This window comes from Sorex araneus, chromosome X, assembly GCF_027595985.1.
Source record: "Sorex araneus isolate mSorAra2 chromosome X, mSorAra2.pri, whole genome shotgun sequence".
In the NCBI taxonomy this organism is placed as follows: domain Eukaryota; kingdom Metazoa; phylum Chordata; class Mammalia; order Eulipotyphla; family Soricidae; genus Sorex; species Sorex araneus.
In genome coordinates, this window is record NC_073313.1 from 179,126,035 (window position 1) to 179,134,116 (window position 8,082).

Sequence of the window (8,082 nt, forward strand, 5' to 3'; positions counted from 1 at the left end):
AGATGTGGTTTTTATTCTGATTTATTAAGGAAAAGTAAGAGTCATGTTAGCATATGAAGCCATGGCATAAATAAGGTAAATCCTTTCTTCCGTGAGTCATTTGATGATTGAGAAAGGAGACTACTTTAAGGTAGGCAGTCCTTTTCATGAGTGATGGATGCAAAATAAGCGAAGACGGCTGCAAACTATTAAAGCAGAATATAGCTGCCACAGCTTAAACTTATTGGTGATATCTGTTAAATAACTTAGTATATTCTATGAATTTTATATTTTTAGCAGCCTAAATATTAAAAGTCCTTTAGTAAAATAGGATCGGATATGCGAATAACTTAGAGAAGATATAGTTTCTCCTCTTCTCATCCCTCACGCAGTAGCCATAATATGTACTTTGTTAGGCACTTTAGGAAGTTCAGTCTGGAAAATGATGTGTGCGTGGAGGACAAACGTTCTCTTTCTTTCTCTTTGTGCTTGTGTGCTTTTTTATCCCTTGTATTTCTCAAAGCAGCACACATGTCTTTCGTTTTAACACACTTGCTTGTATTCTCTTATATATATATTCTCTGTCCCTCTCAGAGAGCCCGACAAGCTACCTAGAGTATCCCGCCTGCACAACAGAGCCTGACAAATTCCCTGTGGCATATTCAATATGCCAAAAACAGTAACAATAATGGGTCTCATTCCCCTCACCCAGAAAGAGCTCCCAATACAGCACTGTTGGGAAGGACGAGTAAAGAGAGACTGCTAAAATCTCAGGGCTGGGACGAATGAAGACGTTACTGGCACCCACTCTAGCAAATCAATGAATAATACAATGACAGCGATACAGTGATACAGTGATTTCTTAAAAGGAAACTATTCACTATCACTACCTTTTATCTGAATACACTCCCCCACACAGACACATGGACACACAGACATAACCCGACCTACATATTAGTATGTGGCTTATGACTACAGTCAACTTACAATTTTGTTAAATAAATAATTCCAAATACAATACTATGCTGACTATATTGGCATATCTAATTCTTTGGAGTTGAGCACTTGGATTTCAAATTAATACCAATATCTTCCAATCCGAATGTATCCAAGGAGATACACTTCTCCCAGTTCATCAAATATGAAAAGGTTCCCACTTATTATAGCCCATTCAGACTTTAAATGCCACATCTTCCCTTTCATTTACTATTGTTTTTAAATGGTTTTTAATTTAATTTTTTTCTTTTTACAGTAATAAGGCAATTGGTCTCTACCTGTGGCATAATATATATCTTTTTCTGCACTAAAATATTCTTCGTAAATTCTGCTGGAGTTATGGGTTGTGAGGAAAAGTAAAGACAGCTTAGAAAAATGCTTGTGTGATAACAAACTCATGTGATAAAACGTTCGCTCATGTTTGAGGCAGAGAGACACTGTGGAAGTAAAGGGAAGCGCTCATGTCATTGATCCCCATTCACTTTATACATCTTTGAATGTTCCTTTAAAAAATCATAGTCTCCAAATCTTTAATATTGCAGTTGAAAGTTAACTGTAAAAAAAAAGTATGTAAGATAAAACTAAGATTTTTAGATACTTATATTTCATATTGCTCAATGAAAAATACCTTTATAGGATTATAAAATGATATATATGGATCCAACACACATATTTATATCTAGTTGTGCTGCACTGAAAATCAAAATAATTGCACTAGAAGTCAAGACATGTTCATCTCTCTACATATGGGAGTCTTTCAGAAAAAAATTAAATTAGCTGCCAGCAAAGATGAAAAGGATAATAAAAGCCAAAAGATACCCAAGGTTTGGCAGAGACTGTTTCAATTTTATAAAGAGTGGAATAATGAAGATGCAGACAACAGTGAATTTAGATATGGAGCTATTCAGAGTTCAACAAAAGGACTTTCCTTGGAGAAGAGGCATCATGTCCAGCCCCAGGGTGGGGCAGGAGTATGAATGCTTGTAACTATCTCACGGTGATTCAAAAAAATTTAAAAAAAAAAAAAGGACTTGTAAGAGACTGTGACGTCTGGAGGTGCTATTGAGAGGAGCTGGAGATAGGGTGAAGAAAGGTATGGACCAAGAACAAAGTGTTTTCTCAGCCATTCTACCAGTAAATCATAAATCATCTGAAAGTCTCAAGAAAAGGCAGGGGATAAGAGCTGTTGTAAAATCCTATCCTGAATATACCAAGGAAAACATGCAATCTGTCTCCTTTCTATCTTAAAAGTTAGAAAGCTGACATTTCTGGAGACATTCAATATTGAACCTATGACTGATGCAGCAGCAGTTTCTAGGCAGAAAACTAGAAACACCAGAGAGTCTCGAGTTTAGAAAAGAATCTGAAGTTTGGATTAGGATAATAAACAGTAAATAAATTTGTCAAATGTCATCAACATATGCCCTTAAGATCTGTTAATTTTACTATATGTAATTGCATAGAATTTTAATTTATTGAATTTAATAGGTTTGATAGGATTCTTTTATTTTTACTTTACACATATGGGTCTAATGCAACATAACATGATTTGGGGAAATAATCTATATAATGTGATTAGTCTACTTAATAAAATAAATGAATTGTAAAGATATAGTAATCAAAGTGACATTATGTGATGCAAAAAAATAAAAAGAGAAATAAAATAAATTTTACAGAGATACCCATGCATTGAAGGATATTTGATCTAGGATGGCAATGAAAGAGTTAGAGAAAAGATAAACTTACACACATATTATTGTTTAGCTGGATTTTCATATGGAAAACAAATAGTAAAACTTGGCTCAAATATAATTTTTTAAATAATTATATAATTAAAAATACCTAATGAATTATAAAATTAAATATAGAAGGCAACATGATAACCTTTAAAAGATTATATAGGAACCCAGAGAGATAGTACAGAGATCAAGTCTCATGCCTTGTATGAAGCCAGATGTGCTTCTATTCTCTGCACCACATGGTCCCCTGAGCATGGCTGGATGAAGCACCACCTGGTACAGTCCTAAACACACTCAGCAACACAAGATGTGGTCTTAGAGATCTCCAAATACTATCTGAGTCACCTAGATGGTTCCAGGTATCACAGAGCCCTAGAAGCTGCATGGGTAGGGATGCCATATTAAATCACTGATATGAATGGTCCAAGCACTGTTATGAGAGGCCCTGGAGGAATTCTTGGGATGCCTCACCCCAATCAAATTTATGTAAAATGCAACGTTTTTGCTAGATATATGCTGACTAAAATATGACAACAATAACATAACTAAAACAAAAATGCATTAGTAAATACAAATTAAAAATAAGGAAAAATCAAAGATAAATCTAAAGTTAGCAAATGAAGGAAACCACATCAGGCTAAAATTAGCAGATGTTTTAAAAACTTGAAATAGAAAAAAGCAAGTCCAAATGTTGATTCCTTGGGTACTGGACAGTGAATAGAAGGGTAGTTGCTTGCCTAGCATGTAGTCAACCACGTGGCATGATATAATTTCACAAACATTACCAGAGGCAAATCCAGAGCACATTACTGGGAGTAGTCCTTGAGCAATGTCAGATGTGACCAAAACTTCCCTCCCAAATTTCCCACAAAAAAGGTCTGATTAGGGTTGGAACACTAGCACAGCAAATAGGGCATTTGCCTTGCACGCAGCTGACCCAGGTTTTATTCCCAGCATCCCATATGGTTCCACAAGCACCACCAGCAGTAATTCCTGAGTGCATGAGCCAGGAGTAACCCCTGGGCAATGACAGATGTGACCGATAAAAGAAAAAAAAATAAATTTTTGAGTATGATTTTTTAATTTAGTAAAACATGATGCTATGAAGAATAAATGAAATATAAAAAGTGAAGCATCCAAAAGAATATAAGAAAACTAAGTTACAAGTACATCTAGAGATTAAAAAGACAAATAAGAATTAATTATAGGCAAGCTTTCAACAACAAATACAAAGGTTAAAATGGAGTAAACTAATACCTATGCATATAAATCAGAAGTTGATACAGGAAGAACTAGGCCTCGAGAATCTTCTTCATATGTTCAACCAAATGTTCTCTCTAATAATAATGAATCAATATATAATTCAAATATGAATAAGCTACTTTCTAAAAATAAGAAGAATTAAAATAATCCTTAGGTAATTTGGGAGCCTAATTAATCCTTAGTAATAAAATCAAACAGAGGTATTAGTGAAAGTTTAAATATTATTGATCAAGCTCACTCCCAAACAGACACAATTTCCAAATAAAATATCCCCAAATAAAAACAGAAAGCTATTTTGTATATTAAAAAATTTAATGCAATATATCTAAGTGGGTTTATTCCATAAATGTAAATTGGCTTTCCTGTTATAAAGTTCATTACAGTTATTTTACAAATTATAATATAAGAAGTGGTAAACCAAATAACTGCTTAAATGTACATAAGTCAAGCTAAGAACAGAAAATAACTTTTAAATTTCCATAAAGGATATTTTTAGAGTTTTTTGTTATCCTTGTTCTCTTATGACAGCATAGGTTTAGAATTACCAATGTAGTGTCTCTAAATGCTGAGAGTACTCCTGTGACAGAATATTGGTCATTAATCACCAGAGGAAGGCATGCACTATTTCCAGTTCTGCTCTGTAAAGACATGTCGTGCTTTGTGCATATGCCTATTAATTTGGTCTCTAATGATTAAGATGTTGGAAGCTTCTAAATGACCAAGCTAAACAAGACATTCACTGTCATGATTGACAAACAAAATTGTCATCTCTAAATATCAGATATGACAATAGCAATATATAGAGCCTCTGTTTAAACCAATTGAATTTCTGCAATTGTTTCTATCAGAAATGTTATCCTGACTGATCCATTGATAAATTATATCTATTAGCAATGAATAATGAATATCTTAATATATACATATGTACATTAACTTAAATACTGATACTATGTATAGTTCCAACAAAATAAAGAGAAATTTGGAATAAATGCAAAAAACCCTATCAAATGCAAATTTAAATCTCTAAATAAATATACTATCACATAAATATACTATCACGTGTAGACCCCTTGATCTTCGATTTGCTCGAGCAGGCGCCAGTAACGTCTCCATTTGTCCCTGTCACATGCTAGTGCAGCCCAATGATATCTGCTTGCTCCAGGAAAAGGAAGAGGCTCAAATCGTTCATTCAGGGATTTGACAAATAAATCTGACCATCTAGTTGGTGGGCAGCCACGAGGTCTTCGACGTCCTGTGGAATCCACTCTGTAACAGCTCTAGTCCAACGGTCATCTCTGAATCGGATTACATGACCAGCCCATCTGATTTTTGATGCCTTGGCAAACAAGACAGCATCCCTGATTCTTGACCATCAACGGAGGTCAGAACTCCAGATTCCTTCTCTCACTTGAGTGAGACATGATATTCCTAGCATAGCTCTTTCGATTCCTCTTTGGGATACCCTAATAGAATTCTCATCCTGTTTGCGTAGGGCCCAGGTCTCTGAGGCATATGTTAGTGTAGGAAGAATGGTGGAATGGAAAAGATGTGTCAGAGGTTCTTCATTCTCTTAACCACTTCTTCGACTTCTTCTGGCACCAAGTCATTCTTTATGTAGATTTCTCAACCCAGGTACACAAAGCTGCTGCATTTGGAGATGTTCGTTCCATTGAGAGCAAATGGAGCTTCAGGGACCAGTTCGTTTTTCATGAACATTATCTTGTTGAGATTCAGCTGCAATCCGACATTTCCACACTCGTGGTCGAAGTCAGCCAGCATTTGTGCTGCTTGTCTAATGTTTGGTGTTATGAGAATGATGTCATCAGCAAGGGGAGGTGGTGTAATTGCCAACTGTCTTCACTCCCATTCCTTCCCATTCCAGTCAGTAGTCACATGTTGTTCTCGAGGGCAGCACTGAAGAGTTTCGGTGAAATGGTATCACCCTGCCGCACCCCTCTCTTTACATCAATGATCACTTCCCTGTAGAATGGTGAGATCCTGGTGGTGAATCCACAATACGGCTCGTGGAGAATTTTGGTAAACTGAGTTTAAACGCCTTGTTTGGCCAGGGCTTTGATGACCACCTCAGTCTCAACAGAATCAAAAGCCTTCTTTAAGTCAATGAATGTTAGACAGAGCAGCACCTTGAACTCTCACGAAACTTCAATGAGTTTGTTCACTGTGTGGATATGGTCTATTGTGCTGAATCCCCTTCGGAATCCGGCTTGCTCACATGGCTGTCCTTCAGCTAGTTTTCTTCCTATTCTATTCAGGATGACACGAGTGAACAACTTGTAGATGATAGACAGCAGGCAGATTGGGCAATAGTTGCCGATGTTGTGGAAGTCTCCCTTCTTATACAACAGAATGGTCCTACTGGTCTTACTGAGATGGAACCATGCATTCAGATAGGTAGTATGTGAAGAGTAGAGCCAGTGTATTGATGAGTAGTGGTGGCAGATTCTTCAGGTGTTTGGGTTTGACCTTGTCTGGACTAGGTGCTGCTGTACACATCTTTACCAACAAAATGGAGTGTCGGATTTCAGAAGGGAGAACATTGGGAATGACATATCCATCTATGGAATTTGATATGTGGGCAGGTGGACATGGCTGTCAAAGAGATCTGAGTAGAAGTCGTGAATAATCCTCTCCTTTGGCTTTATGGAAGATGTGATAGATCCATCAGGACGTCAGAGGGCAGTCTTCCTGGTCTTGTAGTTGGCGAAGGACAGGTGAGCATTGCAAATACTTTTTCTGGCTTCTGCAGCACTGGTCAACACTGTTGCTCTTTTCTCTTTGATATCTCCCTTAATTGAATCTCTGCACAGCTTTGTGAGCTCAGACGTTAGCTTGTGGTTTCCTGAGGTTCGCGCCAAAACACATTGACATATGAGCTTGAGAGTTTCCGAAGACAGGTGTCTGTTTGTGGCTTTCTCACTCTTGGCATTCTTCGCACCAGACATGGAGGTGCTGAACCAGTCAATCATATTCCTTGTCAATGTTGTCAAGGATGGCATCTTCCCACGTTGCTACAATAGTGCCAAAGAGCTCCCAGTTGGTGGTCATTCTGGGAGTTGCCTTCTTAGACTTAAATTTTTCAGACTTTTCTCCCCACTCTGCGAAGTAGAATTTTGCACAAAGGAGACGGTGGCCCGATCCCATTTGGAATTTTGGGACAACAGCGACCGGTCAGGCAAAACCTTCGATTGAATATGATGTGGTCAATTTCATTGTGGAACTGTCCACCGGGAGATTCCCATGTGCAGTGTTTAGATTTGGCCTTCTGGAACTGTGAGTTACCATGGATGGTCTTGGTCGACATGATGAATTCAGACAGTCTCTCACCCTGATCATTCCATTCTAGGCCATGTGTCCCAATGTGGAGTTCTTCAGGCGACCTTCTCGGACCTATCTTGGCATTAAAATCACCAACAATGATCTTGTAGAAGGTGTGGTCTTCTTTATAAAACTTCTCCAGATCCATGTAGAACCTCTCAATTTCTTCTTCATCGTAGTTGGAAGTTGGTGCATACATGATGAAGCTGGAAACTACAGGTACTGAGCCACATCTATTCAAGTAATCATCCAATTCAGGTTGTTATGCATTTGAATGAATCGATGCTCATGGCCAAGTTCGTGTTGACAAGGACACCAACGGCATCAATGCCTCTGTTGTCGCATGTTCCAAGGAACAATTCTTCTCCAGTGTCAAAAATGGAGTGATGTGATTGATGTCTTCTCGTTTCGGTCAGACCAATGATGTTGTACTTGATCTTCTGCGCTTGTACCATCAGGTCCTTAATAGATGCTTCTGATGCCAGTGTCTGTGCATTGAAAGTACAGACAATCATTTGTCTTTCTTCGTTTTGGCAGTCTAGTTCGTCCCGAGATTTTTTCAGCCTCTCCTTGCTCATCTTTCTTAATGCTTCCATATTGGGGGCTCTTTTGGTGACAGGTGAATGAGGCCTATTATTGTTACTGTTGTTGATATATCGCATACACCACGGGTAGCTTGCCAGGCTCTGCCGTGCAGGCGCGACAGTCTCAGTAGCTTGCTGGGCTCTCCGAGAGGGATGGAGGCTTTTAGGGAGGCCTCCAATCGTCC